This window comes from Lepidothrix coronata, unplaced genomic scaffold (assembly GCF_001604755.1).
Source record: "Lepidothrix coronata isolate B3197 unplaced genomic scaffold, Lepidothrix_coronata-1.0 Scaffold7, whole genome shotgun sequence".
Taxonomy (NCBI): domain Eukaryota; kingdom Metazoa; phylum Chordata; class Aves; order Passeriformes; family Pipridae; genus Lepidothrix; species Lepidothrix coronata.
The window spans coordinates 9,287,381-9,306,930 of record NW_016690187.1 but is presented as its reverse complement, the minus strand read 5'-3'; the positions used below and the strand labels follow the sequence as shown (position 1 = coordinate 9,306,930).

At 39.8% G+C, this 19,550-nt stretch overlaps 1 long non-coding RNA gene across 1 annotated transcript; it reads right to left on the bottom strand.

The window, feature by feature from the left end:
• Nucleotides 1-3,360: 3,360 nt before the first annotated feature.
• Nucleotides 3,361-17,975, bottom strand: LOC108508994. Its single transcript, XR_001878565.1, has 9 exons — nt 17,470-17,975; nt 16,785-16,976; nt 16,426-16,484; nt 15,148-15,261; nt 14,303-14,518; nt 8,729-8,934; nt 7,247-7,451; nt 5,707-5,832; nt 3,361-4,255 (listed from the first exon to the last, which is right to left on the bottom strand). It is a non-coding gene; the product is annotated as an uncharacterized LOC108508994 (long non-coding RNA).
• Nucleotides 17,976-19,550: the final 1,575 nt, after the last annotated feature.

Here is a 19,550-nt window from a genome sequence, read left to right as displayed (position 1 = left end):
CCTCTTTCCCAAAGTCCCTCTACCACAGCTACTTAAGTACTGTTGATATTAAATTGAAAAATAGTTGAAGAGCTCATGGTTGATAACTGCAGTGAATGGGCAGCAATTTAAGAAACTTCGTGAGGAAAAGATCCTAAATCGGTCAGCATTAAAAACCAAAGATACATGGAAATGAATGAAGCTCATGTGTGAGGTACAGTGACTGCTAATTTATTACTGAAAAAGGCTGCATGACCTGATGTTCCCTCACTACTGTCAGCTTTAGAGCCAGGTGATCTTGTGCCTAGGTCTGATGAAACCATTTTTTTTTTAAACTGGTATAATAAATGAGTATATAGTATATACTGATTAAATCGGCCATAACCTCCTTATTATCAGAAGATTTTCTTAGAATGATATATATTAATATGTGTAATTTGCTTCTTCCCTGTTTCACTTGCTTTTTAATTAAGCCAAATGTTGAAGCATTAGGTCTCTTCAAATGCTGAGAAAAGGATTTTTGTCTTCCTTGCCAGTTAAGCAAACTTTTTTCATTATATGTAAGTTACAAAAACAGCATGACAGTGTTACTTCACAGGCTGACATAGCATGCACTAAACATTCCAGAGTCACACACTCAGCTGCTTAACCAGCTATTAGTGTAGAGAACTGCAATGGAAATCTAAAAAACAATAGCCATTAGCTTTGGAAACTATCCCTCTTCCTTCCTAGCCTCATGTGCTGATAGACCTTTATTTTGTCTGCCAGCAACCTAAAAACGTATTTTGAAGAGAAAAGCACAGAGATGGTAATGTACCAAAGCATCATCATTTGCTTGGGTAGGTTAATGGAACGAAAAAGGGCAAAATGGTGGCATCTAGTTAAAGAATGGCATCCAGTTAAAGAATGGCCTCCTGTGTTCCAGGGTGAGGGAGCATAGCTGACTTTGAAACCATCTGTACTACACTATGCATCTGAAACACTCAGCAAGAGAGTCACCCACTGACCTCTGCTGGCATAATCCAGTTTGTTCTCTTATGCCTTTTTGTGAGTGCAGCTCTTGCATGGCTAATGGCATGAGCAAATGTGGAGATTTTGGAAACACTGCCTGCTGTTCTTTCATGTTCTTGGCCTCTAAAGCAACTTAAAGTGAGTAAAAAGATACAATTTTCTCTGCCAAGTATAGGCTGGCCAGTCTACGGGTGCTAAACACTGGCACCCAGTTAATGCTGGGCTTTGTCATAGATGTATATGAATGTATGGGCTCCAAACACTGAAGAGAGGACAGCACCACCCTTTTATGCTTGGGTCTCACTCCTCTTCTAAGTGATAATCCTGGGGCTCCTAACCCCACAAACGCTTTAGGAGTGGCAAACAGTAGAGGAATTGTATGTTTGAACTCAAAAATGTAATGATGGGTACTAGCAGTAGTAGTCCTGAAAATGGGAGGTGAGAGGGGAACTAGGAATCCTGTTGTGACTGATACTTATAAGAAGTTGTAGATATAGAATTTGTATGAAAATGTGTCTAGAGCATAGAGCTACAGTCATATTAAATCAGATCTACTTTTGCTGTTTGGTACAGGCTTTCTTCCAGGTAGAATTGATTGAGCTCTGATCGCAAGGATGGCAGACAGTTCTGTTACATGAAAAAAATAAACCAGAAGTCATGGTATGATCAGGATGGGGTAAGAAAGCATTGTATCCGTCTGTCTAATAGTAGTACTTTAATGGTGTTTGTACTAATCACTTGAATTAGAAAAAAAAAGCTGAACAGTAGATCCAGCTGTGTTGAGACCTCCTGATACAGTCTTTCCATTGGAGTATGTCTAAAGGTAAAACTTGTATCTACTCCTGAAAGCAGATACAAAATGCTACTGAAATTAGAGATTTGTGTTTGGGGTCCAGTTAGTTTTACATCCTGCACCGCCAATATCCTTGCAGGGAGGGAGAATGAAACTATGTGCTCGGTTGTGTCAAGAGGTTTAAGTAAGAGAAGCCGACGGCAAGCATCGCCATTTTCTTTTAGTCACATATACAGTAACAAAGCAACTACCAGCACTCCTTTTGGCCTTTTAGCTTGAATGCCCATGCAAAAGTGGTTTGTGAATTGCTACATAAACTTCACAATTGAGTGACACTAGGGCTGAGGGTAAGAGGTCTCCCACAAATAAAAATTGTTATTCATGTTTTCAGAGAATTAGCAGTTATGTCTCCTCCCTGGATATCCAAACAAACTCCTGTTTGAAAATAAAACTACTGGAAAGACTATACTGAAAATTTAAACATTTTAGACTTCAGAGATATTTAGATGTTTTGTACTTTATTATATAGCTGAAGTAAAACAAGTTCAATCAGTGCCAACCATTTTGTTTAATGCCTTGGAGATTCACCATCTTTAGATATGCTCTAAAGTTCCAGGTCTAGAGGCTTAGCAATGTTCCTACTCAAATGTGAATGAACATAGGCACTCTTATCTTACATGATTCTCTTCTTATATAGCTTATTAGCAGAATTTAGCAGTAGGAGAGATCCTATTTCTTAGTGCTTTTGTGCTATGGGGTTTTTTTGTTGTTGGGGGGGGTTGGTTTTGGTTTTGGGTATTTCTTTTTGAGGCTGGTTGTAATGTGAATACAAGTGATAACAGTGAATCATCAGGAAAAAAAAAACCCTTTGGAAATAAGCCAGAGTAAAATTCTTTTCTCGTGCTCTGTTCAATCTGCTTCCTCTTTAAAAGAAAACTTTCACATTAGCAGAAAAATAAATGCTTAGCCAGAGTTCTTTTTGTGTCCCTTTCAGCAGGGAGAAGGGAATGAGTGTGCCGAGCTCAATGCCCATGCTGGCTTCCTCCTGCCGTGGAGAGTTAACACTCTAAAAGCTTTTTCTTCCCCCTTTATTTCTCTTTCCATTTAATTCTTATGAAAAAGTTGTGATGTTACAATTTTAGTATTGGAAACCAAGCACAGAGTTTTGTTGTGAGGAACTGAAATGCTTTGATATAATCCTAGTTTTTTTCTGGGTGAAGTAACTTCTAGTTTTTAAATGGCTGGTGTGGCTAGAAAACAGCATCTGTACTACAAAGCTCTGAAGAGCACCTCCAGCAAATAAAAATATACAGTATACATGATATCTATGTGCCTGTTACAGAATACAGAGTGTTCTATCAAAGCCTGCTGGTATGATCTTAAACAAGTCACTTTTCCTGTAGCTGCAAGACCAAAACCACATTCGCTCACATAGCTAAATTTGGCTTTAGAAAAAAATTAACGCTTGAATGTTCTTAACATAATTACAATTAATTTTCATCATGACATGCAGACTTACCCATAGCAAGGAATAATGCTTTTTTTTTTTTTTCTTCTGGGTAGCTGCTAGGCACAGACTGGAGATACACATTCTTTCTCCTTGCAAGCAGAATTAGTTTATTTTTTAGGCTCGCTATTAAGTATATTATGCATTATAGCTGATGCAAGGGAGTTGAGAGTATTGCAGTCTGTTAGTTACTTTTTTTTAATTCTCACCTGGTTTTCCAGTTTCCAAAATCTCATGTCTAGCATCTGATTTTTTTTTCCAGTTCTGAAGAAAAGTTATGGATGAGATGAGCATTTTGGCTGTTATCAGGCTTAACTAAGTTGGTAATTAAGCCTGACTGCTGAAATCTAGCTTCTGGTTTCCCCTGTACAGATGTCACATTATACTTTTAACATATTGGAATCCATGGGGAAATGTGATTCCTGTAAGAGAACCTTTGCTGCGTTCCTTTGCACCTCCCAGTATGCCACAGCTTGCTGTACAATATGCAAGACAACATGGATTTTGTAAAAGGGATTCTCAGAAGTCCCTATGATAAATGGGTCAGTTTGCATAAAACACTCAGCTCTTCTCCACAGTTAAAAACACCTCAACCTTTTTCTGCCTCAATTTCTGAGCAATGATTTCTTGGTGTTTGCACGGCATCTTAACCATGTGGACTTTATCCCTCAGAAAAGTCATTGGAGAGAAGAGAGGTACTAGAAGTGGTAGACCAGGGCACGGTTGCTACTACTTTTACCTGTAGTTGTACTGAGCTCTGCAGTGCTGTGGTTAGTGCGTTTCTGGGAAAATACAAACAGGGGAGAGAAGCTGTCTTGTAGTTGCTCTTTGTGTGAAGATCATTCAGCAAGTGCCACCAAATCCCACCACTACTGAGATGAGGGAGGTTATGCTTTGTTTGACAGCCTATCTGGAAACACAGGTATTTTTCATCCAGTGTTGGTGAGATTGAGGTTCCTCCACATCTGTCACAACAGAAAGGTGGGTATAAAGAGACCTTATGAGAGCAGATGTTAAGTGTCGTGAAACAGAGGAGTTATTAAGTGAAGCAAAAACTAAGGTGGATCTAAGTCTTGAGGTCCTATGTAGAGTTAATTGCCTGCAGTTTACTTGGGGATAATGTATAAGGGGAATCGTTGCATATTGGTGAGAGCCAAAGGGGCTGTTCTGATGACATAGTTACAGGTTGGTAACTGCACTGTTCCTGTTCCAGTGAAATCTGGTGAAGGCCAGATCCCAGTTTGGTCACAGCAAGGACATGGAGTGGGAGATTGAGCTAACAATTTCAAGACTCCTCAGGTTTTCTTAAACTAAACAATCAAGGGGAAAAATGCAGATCATTCAAAAATGTCCATTAAATAAGAAAAAATCCTTTCAGGTATATGAATTGCCCCTAGTGACCCTAGGTTTACCAACACCCCTTTTTCTTTTGCCTTAAACGAAAGTCTTGCTTAAACAAAAAAGCTGATGTCACAGGCCAGCAGTGATATTCATTGATGTAGATAAATTTACTTTAAAATTATTTAAGTAGCTTGAGCTAGGGAATTGGATTTATTTAATGTAGTACCATGTAACCAGAGGTGCAGAAAACATTCTTAGATGACAGAAATGTAAAGGGTTTTCTCTTGGTGCTGAGCTCCTCTGATGAATTTCCTAAGACATTGCCAATGTATGTCTTTTGTTGCAGTTCAAAGAGGTTTGTATGCTAAAGTCTGCAATTGCTGAAAAAGGTGTAAATTATGCTAGAAAGTAAATATTATTTGCAGCCTTGATTTGAACTATAGGTTCATGTTCAGCGTATTGCATATTTCTTTATTTTTCTTAAACCTGTAAGAAGAATATTTAATCTGATCAATTGCTCTAAAAGCAAATGAAACATAAGGCATGATTGTTTGTTCATGTGGTAGTTCTCTGAGATAAAACGCTTTGTTGTATCCTGGTAATACATCTAAAATTTTTTGGTATCACTGCTTTGCAAGTCAGAGACTCCAGGCTAAAGCAGGCTGCTTTCTTGAGGGCTAGGAGAGGCATTCATATTAGAGCACTCCTTCTTAACCTCCAGACAAACCCTTTATCTTTATTAATGTGCATTATTTTACCTTTTGCAGCAGATATCCCAAATTCTGTTTTGCCATCTACTCTGTGGCAATTGAGGCTTCAGAGGGTTGGCTATTTATTGCTTAATAGCCATGGATAAAAATGCTGTAAATTCTTTACAAAATAAAAATCAATACTTACTGACATACTGCATATTGAAGAAAATAATTGTTTATGGCACACAGCTTAAGCTGTTCTGGTAATCACGTTGAAAAATACAATATTTATTCATTAGATCAAATTTAATGAGGCCTCCTGGCAGTAATTATAAAAATTACTGTAGCAGTAAATTACTAATGAGTTGTGATGTGCTTCCTACCTGTGAGGAAGGACTGGGGGTTGAAAAAAATTGATATCCAGACAACACTAGGGAGGGTGAGATCTTGAGGCTAGGAGTCAAGCTCACAGCAGCGCGGAAGTTGTTCACTGCACCGGAATGGTTAAACTAAAAAAAGAGAGGAAAAAAAATAGCAGAGAGACTCATAATCAGGAGTTTCACTTTAAATAGAGGGTAACTCTAGATTTGTTTCCAAACCAACACCTATAGGCAAGGGAACAATGTTATCAATGGGAGGAAGAGACTTCTGTACATCATCTTGCTACAAAAGCAGCTGAGGTGACCTAATTTACTGTAGTAGATCTTAGGCTGGGAACAGCTTCTTGCTTGTTGTAATAAAGTTTCATGCAAAACACAGCAAAGAGGACAGTGTTTTCTTAGTGCCCTTAAATCTGCAGAACAGTCACCTAAGATGTAGAGCTAAGACAAAGGTTGAAATCCCTCACCAGCTTGCTTTGATGCAGGGGGGTTTGACCTGAATTTCTTTTTTCTGAGACAAAGCTTTAAGGAATGCAGAGACTTTTGGTAGCAAATGGTACACAGTATGAATAACAGCAAGGCATAAAGGTGTAAAAATTGTGTCACTTCTATCAAAGTCCAGGTTTCTGCTGAGTACAGGGTGTTGCTGCAGTAGCAGAGGCTGGCTAGAGAAAGGGGTTCTGCTGCATGCCAAAATTAATGCAAAAGTGCATTGGCACATAGTTATGTTTCTATCTGTAGCTTGTAGAGGTGCCATAGATTTGACAGGTGGCCTTTGGTATTGCAAAACAGTGAATAGGCTAGCTTTTAGCAAGTATTTGCTGCAAAAGATTGATTCTGGGTTCAAACATCACCCAAAATCAAAAGGCTGTGAATTTTTCTCTCTCACAGCACAGAACTCTTAAATATACTCTTGGGGCTTGAAAAAGAGTGGGAAAATCTAGCACGATTTATCTCCTCCCTATACTGGTATGTTCTACTAAAAGGAACCACTGGGCAATGGATACGTCCAGACACTCATACATACTGTGAAGTCAAAGGGGAGAAAAGAGTGTCCACTCACCCTGGAGTCATCTGCCAAAACCCTTGAAAGAAGCAGAAATGCAGGTCCCCTGCACACAACCTGCTTCTGTGCAGAGATGCTGGCTTTTGTGGAGCTATGCTATGGGAAGCTGAAAGTGCCCCTAAGAGTCAAGCATTACAGTACTGAGCCTGAAAGCCTTTATGGCTTTAGCTTCATACCTAAATAAATGTATACACTGAAAATACATAGAAAGCCTCAGACAAGCTCATCAATGATCAGCAACAGGTCAGCATACAGCAAGACTATTTTTGCAGTTACCATAGTTTCAAGAAAAGGTTACCTCTTTGTTACCCCCTTTAAAAAGCAGTGGTTTGCAGTGGTTTAGCTAATTCATGTTATCTGGCTTCTTGTTATTGAAATAAGGCAAGAAGAGCTTTTGCCGTGATGCAATTACAAAAACATCTCTCAACCACCCAGAAATTAACCTTATTTAACTTCATTGCCACAAAATCCACAGACCTGCTCTGTCTTTGCTGTTATGTCATACTGCAGAGAAAACCCATCTGGTTTTGGCTGTGAAGATGGTATCTCGGCTGCTCGAGTGCTTCTTTTCCTAGCGCTGCCATGCGTTTCCTCAGTGACCTCAAGAAATTCAGTCTTCCCCTGTTTCTCTTTTTAAAGCATGGAAATCCTCTCCAGGCTTTCCCTTGCAGTCTGGTCCTGTCTGAAAAAGAAAATAAAGTGTGTTTTTTTATTATTAGCTGAACCGAATTTGGCAATGGACAGATGTTCACTTTGCATACAGCTGTGCTGGCTGAAGATACATTTTTCTGTCTTTCTGGAGGCTAAATTAACACTGATGGAAAATTCTGTGGTCTTCAGAGAGAAAACACTTTAGAAATAGGAATTATTGTGGGTTGGATTTTCAGAATTGCTGTCAGCCACAGCTGAAATCAGTGGAAGCTGTGAGCTGAAAAAACTGAAGCCCTGAGCTACAATAGTTTACATGAATGTAGAAGTTGTTAGTGGCTGGCACAGGATTTTGGATCAATCTACATTAAAAGCTCTCAGGTAAATACAAAAAGTAGATGTGATAAAATGCTCCTATTTGGTTTTGTGCTTTGGTTGTTTGGTGACCTGTTTTGGTTTGTTTTTTTTAATTGCAGAATTCAGGTCTGGGAAGGCTACAAGCTTTCACCACAGGCTGTCTGACTATTGTCTCATGATGCAAAAGAGGGTTTCAGTTAGTATCGTGAATTCTTAGGGAATCTTACAGTGGCAAAATGGGAGCAATTTACCCAGTGTTTCTTCTTCTACACCTATGACATTAATTTACTTGTGTGGAGGGGGGATACTGTGAAACTAAAACCAAAAACTAAATAATAATGATGAAGCTTTTAAGAGAGGCTATCTCACAATCTGACATAAGTAGTAAGATGGTTGCTGTGCACTATTACTATAATTAAATTATATTATGCTATTGCATTAAACTAATCCACCAGTAATACTGTACTTAGCAGTAAGATTTTGCCACATAAACATTATGAGCCTTTAAACTTCTGCATTTTGTCTTGCGAAATCCAGGGAAAATACAGAAATTGGAAGAGCAGAATATAACATGAAAAGCTATAGCTGTGGAAAAAGGCCAGCTGGTTCAACATGCCAGTCCTTTTAAAGCAGGTAAGTAGAGTGTTAGAATACATTTACCAAGGGTGGAACATGAGATGCATGCGTGAGGAGCCTGCTATTACTTTGAAAATGTTACGTACCTATCTAAAAATTCTCTTTCTAGCATTTTCCCAAACTTCAGAACACATAAGGTTAAATCAGAAGCTGCTGAGAGTAAACTGTTAAGAAAAACATGCAAATAATAACTGAAATGAAGCTGCAATCTTTTATTTAAACAGAGGCAGAAAAGGAAGGGGACTACAGATCACATAGACTATGATCAGTGTAACAGGGCAGCTGATCAGAAGAATGCAGTCTTTACAACAGTGTTACCTTTTGCAGACCCAGGAAGCAGAATAATATTTTTCAAACTGAAGACTTCACTCCCATCGTAACAGATCAAACCATCGTTCAGACCAGCAGATCCTGTCCTCTCTCAGCCTGGTAAGCTGTTGTACATTTATTCTGGTGCTAGATCTTTTCCAAATGAGTTACTGGTGCTTTCATCCACATCCTGTTGACAGCTATCCCTTTCTCACCTTTGCAAAGTACAAACTGTGTTAATTGTTCCTTTTTGTTATCATGCACAATTACTTGGATTTTAGCAAAAATTATCACAGAAAATGACAAGCAGATTTCTCTCCCTTTGCTTGCAAACACTGTAAACTTACTGTATGCCAAACTGCTGTAACTGGCACTACAGCATTTGCTCTCCTTCCTAAATTTGCCTCTGCCTTTAAATGTTCACTGAACCATCTTAGTCCGCAGTCCTTGTGATCTAATTGTGCCCACAATATGCCGGGATGGACATGCTAATCGTTAAGGGTTCAGATGTATACAGGGGTCCTCTTCCAGCTCCTGGGGGTAGGAACAGGATGAAAACGTTATGAGACTTTATTAAGTCTTATAAGACCACCATCCCTTGCCTCTGGCAGCCTCGGGGTGGGAATTAGCCTTTACAGGGAGGTTATCATCCGTAATACATATTTATGCTGTGTCCATCGTGTATAAGAATGCTCTCAGTAAAACTTAGGCTACGCTGTAATAATACTTTGCACTTCTTTGTTGCCTTTCATCTGAGCATTTCATTGTGCCTTTAAAAGCTTTCATTAGCTAAAATTCACAACCCTGTTGTGCAGTAACTGTGCATTAACACCTCCACCATATGCAAAATACAGTTCAGAGAAGCAAGGACTGGTGTAAGTGGTTTAAAAAGCTGGAAAGAATGGGGGGGTGGGGGGAATTGAATTGATTATTCCCACATCTATGTGCTAGCCCTGTGGTTTCTATCTAAAATATCTTGGATTGATGTTCTGGCTGCATTCCGCTGCATTTTTAAATGCTGATGCGTGTCAAATTTAGCATTGTTTCAAAATTCTGAAGACATTCATTTGCAGGTTCATTTATTATCTGCTAGAAATCTATCCTTTATAACTGGATGCAGATATAACCATGAGAGCGATATAAGTGCCTGTGGAGCTAGGTATGTATTTTCAGTATTGTTAAGCTACAGAGTCTAGTTTCCCCAGGATATGTATGACTCTTGTGAAAGCCAGTTACACACATTCACGAGAAGAGAATATGCCCCTAAAGCTACAATGTCCTTCGTGCATAGCCTCCAATCCTCTACAAAGCTTACATTTCACAGGATTCAAGATTATTGGTTCTTTTGGGATCAATGAGAAACTCACCACCCATCTCCAGTATCTCTGAATTACAGAGCAGAACCAGATCAAACACAGAAGAGTTCCCTCATTTATCCTGCCTCTGTAATACATCAGAGTGTGTGCTGCATTCATTTTGTGTAGGCGGGCTGGTGTCTAATGTGCTCTGTGAACATATTTATAAAGGATTAACCTGTGCCTGGTGTTCCTAAAAACTGATTTAGTTAAAATACATGTTTTATTCTACTTGTCTCAACCATACAAATCATTCCTGTTTAGCTTTGATATTAGTCATTTTTGCTGTAGTGTAATACACTGCACATTATCAGTAGTCCTGCTATGTATGACAGGGTTTTTTTCCCCAGCCAATACTTCTTAGTGCATTGTATCATCTGCATCTGAGAATTTTAACCTGCAGTGAAAGTGTTCACAAATAGAATGCGTACTGCTTAGCAAATGCTGGAACACTGAGGGTTTGAAGAGTGTTCTTGCTTTCAAATTGTTTAGAAGCAAACTGGGTGTAGAAGGTCAGGAATCACAGGCGCTGTGAAGGACCTAGATGCACTTTGTGCCTGGAATACTGTGTGTGAGCTCACACCTGGCACCTGTCACGCTAGGAAGGATCCAGTAAAGAGAAGCTCCTAGGCTGCAAACAACTGCAGCCCACCCCTCCCACCTGCTCCAAGTTAAGTATGTATGTTTTAAAATATTTACTTTGATACAGGCAATATTTAGATATTTATTTTGTGTAGGAGAAGGATTAAAAGGAAATACAAACTAATAGCTTGGCAATAGGGAATTCTGACCCTCATCTGCAATATGTGACAATAGCTCCAAAATGTTAAGGGCAATTTGAGAAGCTGCCGACTAGGAACTTGGGATAAAACTGAAGAAGGGCAGACTTCTGATGAAGGATTAGGGGTAATTTATTAAAGTTATCAACTACGGGGAAAATGACCAGAGTAAACACTGGAAAACTTGTTACTTCAGATGTTTGACAGCCTGACTTAAGGTTTCTTCTCACCTTGATCTTCAACCTGGAATTCAGGGCTTGGTTTGGTTTTGGTGTTTTGTATTGGTTTTTTTCAGTTTGTATCAGCCTGTACTGGGATAGTAACTGTGTAAAAAAGCTCACAGAGTTTTCAGTATCTTCTGATGGAAAGGAATAGTGGTAGTTGATTAAATTTTTGCTGCTTATCTGATTGCCATTGAATTCGAGGAGTTCAACTCACTCTAAATTCTGTTCTTGATACCATGTAGGTACACTTGTGTGTCAGATATTATTTGTTGTACCATTTGTCTATCTTATCTGGATATAAGAAAACACAAAAATCAGTGGGTGTAGTGGGGGGAGGAAGATTCTTCTCAGCAGCCCATCAGGCAGTTTTTCTAGTTCATTTTCTTCCCCATTGTTTGAAAGGAGCTTGCAAATGTTTCTTTTTCTTGCCAAGACAGTGGTACTTTTGCCCTGGCACACATTATTGTTTTTTTTTTTCTTTTCTTGTGTTTTGAGTGCAGCTGAACAACAAATTCCTCTCTGTTTAACAAGCAACTTCCTCATATTAAAAGTTTTTTCCAAATGAAGTATCTTTTTTTGGTTTCAGCACAGCTCTGCATTTGTATTTGTTATTAAATACTGACAAATGAATAACAGCAAGTGCAGCAATATTGTATGCTTGTGGGCTTTCAGATCAGCCCCTCTGGAACCTGTCTGTCTATCTCAAGGAGCCACAGCAGCAGCTGTGCTTTGAGAGGTAGCAAGTAAGACAGCAAGTCAGTATTCAGGAAACAAGAGTGGCTCCCTCAAAAGAAATCTAACCTCTTTTCTGCTATTCCCTGTGCATTAGACTTAACAGTGCTCTCAGAAATTTTCATGCAAGTTACACCCATTTCACACTTGTCCCTGAAACCTAGATAATTTTAAGTTTTACAGCAGCAAAATAATTTGCTGTCTGTTTTCTCACCAATGCAAGAGACTTTCTTTAAGTGGAAGTTGGCTCATAGGAGGCCATAGAAGGACATGGATAGATGGATGGATGGATGGATGTGTGTGTACGTGCATCTGGAGTTCTTTTGTTCTCTCCCTGTTAGCTTTGACTGTTAAAACAGCCATTTCAGTAATTTCTTGGCTGGCTTTGCAGGGAAAAAATCTTGGTCTTTGCTGCTCCTAGAAGAGAGGTTGTCATAATGTTGCTCCCCCACTTGACTGACAGACACCTTTGCGAACACACAGCATGTTTCATCTCAAAGCACTCGATGAATATCCTTAACCCCCCCCTCTGGACCAGCCCACCTCTACTTGCAATGCTCCTTGTCTTTTCTTACAGGATTGCAATCCCTGCCTTTTGTTCCTCCTTCTCAGGAGTTAATACCTCCCCACCTTACAAGTCAGCAGCAGATTCTGTCAGTTTAAAACCCCAAATAACAAACACTCCTACCCTGAAGGCCTTTTCCTTTCAAGCATGTATTTTTCTAGCCTGCAAGGGAGTCAGTGCCATAACCCTGAGTTTTCAGGGAATAGTTTCTTAGCCTGTATCTGTTCCAAAGAGGGAATGAACATCCCCTCTTCTGGCAGCTCGTACATTTTGTGGTTTCCTGCCCCCCCTTCCTGCCACCTTCCACTCCTTATATGCCCCTGCACTTCATCCCGTCTACATGTAATGTCTCCTTTCAAATCCTCATTTACTGCTGCTATCACCTCAGCCTGCTCCAGCTATTGCCTGTCAATGCAGTCACAGCCCAGAACCCAAACATTTTTGCCTCTGTTAAGGCATCCCACTGTTGGTCTTTTGTGGATTTCCAGAAAGCTGGATGACCTGTGACACAAGTCTCCAATATTTCTCTTCCGTCCACACTCTATTTCCCTATCTGTTGGATTTTTCTCTGAATTTCTATGGCTTGAAAAACAAAGCATCAACTTATCAACTTGGTTTTTTTCCTTTTACCCAATTTAACATTGCTGGCATCACATTCCCACCTTTCTCGCTGAGGTCTTTTTTTTTTTTTTTTTTTTTTGGCAGTATTTGGTATTGCTTCTTGCTTCCTAACAAGCTGCTGTTAAGAAATGCTAGACATACCTGCCTTGGGGATAGTTGACTGTCTCTAAGCCAGAGACAGGAGACTGCTGGCTCAGGGGCAAGAGGCGACTCCTCCACAGAAACATGAAACACTGGGTAACATAGGATGACTTTATAAAGAGAAGCATTAACAGAATTCATGTTCATTTCAGAGACATGGAAAGGGATCCTGAAGATAAACTGAAGATCTGAGATTATTAGGTGATCTGACATAATCTCTGTCATTTAATCACTTGTGTTTGCTGTTTATGACACATTTGCTGAGCCCAAGATACTTAAACTGTGCACGTATTCAGATTTTTTCCATTTACTTCCTCACCCTGTCCCACCTTACTTTGAAATGGCAACTGATTAGAAATCAAAGGGGTTTTTTCTGATGGCTCAGATAGGCATGTCAGGTAGGTATATGAGATGGAGGGGTTTAAAAACGGGGAGGATAAAACTATCATGATGACTGAGGCCTTCTTGTGCTTTGCAGCGTGCATAACAGACTGGTATAGAAAGGATGTTCTTCCCTGAAGGAAGCTCATGGCTCCTGCTCCAGACAACAATTACACTGGGATTTTAGACAAGACAATGATTCAAGTTTTGTTTTCAGTCTGGTTTTTGTGTTTTTTTTTCATCTCCCCAAACCCAAGGGACTGATGGCCAGGCAAAGCTGACCACTAGTCATGTTCATGCATAACCTCTCTGGTGCTCATGGCAGACCTCCCTTTCACCTGTTCTGCAGTCCGTCCCCATACATGCTCTGTTCCAGCAGAGAGGCTGTTTTGGAGCCCAGCTGCATAGCACAGTGTCACAGCAATGATTTTGCTCCCTGGTGACTCACTGCATTTTGCACCTGATGGTAAAAGATAACCTGTCACCTTAAATCCTACTAGTTCTACAAGACAGCTTTTATATAATCAGTGGGTACTTTTACCCTCTTTTGTCCAAACTTGATTCCCCCGTACATTTTTTTAAAGAAAGCAGCTGTGTCGTCCTTCAGGAAAACAGCTTGTAATTTAGCATTACTGCATTATATCCCCTAGGCAACGCTTCTGTCTTCAGGACATATATTTATCACAGACATCACAGTATCTCTATGGTGGTTTAGTTTTCCATCAAGGGAAGCTAAAAGAGCATTTAATTCTGTAAAGCTATGATTGATCTTCACTACAATGTACCTCTGATGCTCTTCTCAATGTGTCTTCTGATGAACAAGATTTCTTCTTCCACTTTTGATCTCTCAGAAGTCTGTACTGATCTCAGAAGAGTGGGCTTGTTTTGCCTTCTAGTGCTACCTGTCTTTGTGCTTGGCAGAGCTTTCCTGTCCTTTGGTCAGCTCTCCAGTCCTCGTTCACTCCATCAGTCAGTGGCTCTTTGCCTTACTCAGGAGGCTCCTGTGGAGAGTTGAATGTGTGCCAGCAAGTAAATAATCTGCCAGCATTGGATGGCTTTCACTTCTTGTTTACGGTTTCATTTTTGGTATTACAAAACAGTTGTGTAGACTAGGTAGAGGGACACATCTTAAGATACGTTCAATTAAGATGAACAGAAAAATGATGGCCCCACTGCTTGCTCTGAAACTTTTCTATGTTCTTAATGCAAGCTGTTTTGTTAATTGCTACTTCTTCTGATGACCATTTCACCCTTGAGCTTAGAGCAGTACCGTTCTATTGTTACAAATTCTGATCCCAAGCTTGGTCTTCTTAGTAGGAGATACTATGTACTACAGCACTTGTCAAATCTATTTGATCAACGCACGCAGCTCGAGACAAAAGCAAGCAAGGAAGGAGTGAGAATGCAAATTCTAGAGAAATCTTTCAAAGCCTGCAGTAATTGGCAAGGTAAATGCAAGGCTCTTTCTGCTTTTCATAACACTGGTAATATCAGTTTATGATAAAAAGCTATTCTGAGTTACACAAGAAGGTTAGATATTTGCCAAAAAAATTCTTTAGTTTGAATTCTATTTTTTTATGATGGACATGAAGTGCCATCCATACTGAATGACTGTTGGCATGCAACTTACCACTGAGCAACTGTATGTTGATGGATAAGCCAGTCTCATCCAAGTGTCAGGAAGATTATCAAAAAAAAGAGCTGTCTGTAGTTGCTCCATCTCTGAGGAGATTGCCAACTCACCCTAACAAAAGAAAACATTAGTGTGCTATTTGCGTCTCACAAAGAGACTGTGATAAGATGACATGATAAATGATAGAGGGCTTTTTTTTCCCCAGTAAAAACACATAAGGTAGCTAAATCATCAAGTGTAAAGAATATTTTGGCTCTTGCAACTGGGGTGAGTAATTTATTTTTTAAAAAGGGGAAACAGTTAGAAAAACAAGAGTGTAGGTTCTGGGGTTTCTGTATTTCTTAGAATCACTCTAATTGCATTAAGTAATTATATGATATAGTAATTCATATACGTACGCATGGAAGCACCCACCTACGCATATGTACAGGGAGAAAATGATAAAGGGCCAAATTACTAACTTGCTTTCAGATATCCCACAGAAAATTGTACATGCAATCAAGCTACTATTCTGCTGGCTTGCTTGCACTAATGGCTATTTGAATGCCCATGTTTTGTTACTCTGAATTAAAAATCGAAAGAAAGGTAATTTTTCAGGTGGCGAAAAAGGAGGTCCCTTAAAAATACTAGCCCTATGAATTAGATTTTCAGTACCTAGTTTTGGTGTGGTATACATTAACTACAGCTCTGCATGCATATACCACAATTATCTGTGTAAAATGCTAGCAAGCTACTTGGTTGCCCAATTCCATGGTTGAACATATATTAAATGTTAGTGCAGCAGGTATATCACTGTTTGAGATTTCTAGATATTATGAAAATTTGGCTGTCTCTGGTTAAGAATGTTACATGTTGCTACTCAGCACTTCGTTGATGTTGAGAGACATATTATTACCAAAATCTGCCAAAGATATGCAATGAGTTCCCCATGTCCCTCTTACCTCGTTCATCGCACTCAATACATGCACAGTGAGATCAGGACTTGGGTGTTACTGATACTGCACCTTTACCTGCAGTTAATGGCGATCTCCAAATGACAGCCAAATGCCACATACTGATGGCATTTAACACAATGTGGATTGTGTGCCTTATCCAGCGGGGATCTATATGAAGCAGAGTTCGTTTTCAGCACCAGAGGGTCTCTAAAGCATCAAGCAGCTCCCTTCTCTCCTATGGATTGCCCAAAACACATGTGAACACACACCGTAGCTAGCAGTTGTAAACAGAAGAGCCAAATTTCTGCAATGGCAGAAAAGAAGAATGTCCCAACCTTACCTCCATGTCTGCACTGGAACAGGAGTCAGACCATAATCAAGGGCTTTGCATTTTGCTTCCTAGCACGCAGAGAAATAGAGGATTTTAGTTTTCTGAGTAGTTTCATGATAATTTTTTTCACACAAATTAAAACAAATCATTTGATATATGGAGATGAGTTATATGTTTGGAGTGGGCAGCTTATGAAAGCACAACTTTTTAATCAATGAAATCAGAAATAAGCTCACCAAGTATCACTCACAATGCCTGTTACAGGCATCTACACTCATGCTGTTTAAACCCATGCATCCCCTGAGATTAGTAAAGCAAAGCACACATATCTTCAAACCTAAATTAAGTTCTTGAAGAGAATGCCTTACCTCATATATGAGTAGATCCAGCCTCATATTCTGGAAAACAAATCAGCTTATGTGAGTAGCATTCTTCTGGTGTTTGGATTAAATAGCTGATCTCACTTCTGAAAGATTTTTTTTTTCTCTATGTCATCTAGCTCTGCCTTCATCCTCAAGAGATACCACATTGCATGAGGCAAGTGTCTTGTGTATCCACTTCTGCACAAATGTAAAGGAAATTATAAACATCGTGTATCTTTATGTAGTGAAAGTACTTCTACTGCCTTCATGTCACAGTATGAAGGATGTGGAGCATTTATCCTGTGAAATATAGAAGGAGCGGAAGACTTGTGCAGGACCATGCTGTTAGGAAGAAAAGCAAATTCTGCCTTATAGTTTGGAAATAATGGCATTTTGCAGCCTGACAAAGGATCCTAAATGGCCTAACACTATTAATATATTGTAACAGTCTAGCAAGATCTTTTTTCTTTGTGGTGCAAAATAATGCATATAGTTATGGCTCACGTATACTAGAGATCCCTCATTGCAAATTTCAGATTGAATCCCTGTAAAAAACAGGTATGAAAATGTCTAATTCTATCGAATTAGAGAGAAAAAAGGCCACGGGAGAGAAAAAAGCCCCTAAACATAAAACCACTGACATCACACCATCTTGTGACAAATTTGCAGCCTGCTCTATGTTTTGACTGACCTTGTCTTCCACAGCTTGGGAGACTCCTTTCCCAGTGACTGAGTATTTGAATTGCAGCTCTAATAGCATATGGAGCATGTTGTTTGCAGTTATTACAAAAGCAATCTCCACATTGGGGTGCAGGCCATAACGGATGGGGCTCTGGGGAGGTAGCATTTTATCCATATTTTTATAGTAGCCTTCATAATCCAGGTTTGAAGAGACTGAAAACCCAGAAGCAAGCACTGACTTACTATCAAACTGTCAAAGAAATAATAAAAACCTTGTCAGTAAGACACTGGTGGCAATCCTCACTAGACAGAATAAGGACCTGCTTAGGCATAAATGAAATTGTTCTATTATGGAGTCACTGCTGAGAACAAGACTTTTATATCACTTTTATATCCGTGGAAATTAATCTAATTTGTTCCCCATTTTAATTAGCCTCTTTATGTCACATCCAAGTTCCAATGCTTGCAAGAAAAAGAAAAAAGAATTTTCTAATAATCAGATTATCCTTCTGAAAGAAAACAGCAAAAAGATAATTTTAATTTAAAAAATAAAGAGACAGAAATATTTTAAAAGAAAAATATTATTTCTTCCAAATTACAAAGTGCTGCTCTCTGGTGTAACATTATTATTCTGTGTAGCAACTTATTAAATGAAGCAATTTATGGTAGCATCTCTGAAAAATGCCATCCTTTATTGAAATGAAAGCGGGTAATAGCATAAGGACTGTAAAATAAAAAGGCAGAATATCTTCTTTTAGACCATTACAAAAATACATGTATTGTCTATTTGAAAATCAATAGAGTACCATAAAATAAAATGGAGCTGTGGTATCATCACCATAATTTCTATTTCAAATGGTTTGCTGAGAACCAAATTGTATCTTTTATGGAAAAAGAATGACAAATGCTTTAATTCAGTATCACACGCATTTGTATATATGAGCTGAAATTCTGCTGTAACTCAAAGCTGTTAGGCAAATATTTTAGTATCACCACAAGTTTAAAAACAACAGACATGTGGGAGTACATCCATTTATTTACACTTGTACTGACTTAAAATTCAAAATGCTATTTGATGCTTTTAAAGTACTTCTGTGGGATGTTAAATTACTGCTGAATTCTTACTGTTCTGAGATACCTTTCAACCTGCCAAGATGCACGATGATGATAATAATAATAATAACAGCAGTAGCGTGGGGATCTTTAAAATAATGTGGGGCTTATTCCTTTAAAGATAAATACCATTTTCACTAACCCTCGTTTTATGATTCAGCATTTCTGATGCAACAAAGTGAAATAATGAAAGTAAAACAACAACAGGTTTGTGTGGGATGGGAAAGGGAAAACGAGCACGTGCATTGTCAGAATTTTTGCAGACATTGTAGGGGAAAAAAAGCTCGTGTAAGTGGCACTTCCCTCTCCACCCCCCCCCCCCCCCCCCGGGAAAATTCCTCCTCTTGTTTTTAGTGTTCGCTACATTTTCTTCTTTTATTCCTTTTTCTGATCTCGTCCTTTCGTTCCCCATGTCTCCTCTGATGCTTCTCCTTCCTCCTCGCAGCGGGAGACTCCTGGCAGCCGGGGAAGGAGAGCCACGGCTGGATGGTGCGAGGCTTGCAGGTGAGCTGGGGGCACCGGCGCCTGGGGAGGAGAGAGATGGGAGCCCAAGGCTTGCTGCCTTGTGTGCACAGGGCCTGATGCACTCCCGCCTCCCTCTTCGGCGCGCCTCTATCTCAGGGACAGGGTGCGGATGTGGCGCTGGGAGCTTCCTACACCTGCCTTGCTCGGGGCTGCGGGGGAGGAGGAGGAGGTGAGATGGCAAATGTGTTAAGTGAGGATAGGAGCTGTGAGCCACCCCTTGTCAGCCGCCCTTGGCGTGCATGGGCTGGGAAGGGGCTGTCCTGCTACCTGGCACCATCACCATCTGACAAACCCCGAGTTCAGTGAGGATCTCTCCGTCCGCCAGGTATGGCCACCGCCACAGGCGGCGATAATCACCAAATGCCCCACAGAGGTGGAAGGGAGAGGGCTTTTCTGCCTCCCTCTTACCGAATAGTTTTGTCGCCCAGGGCCCCTCGGTCATTATCGCCGCTC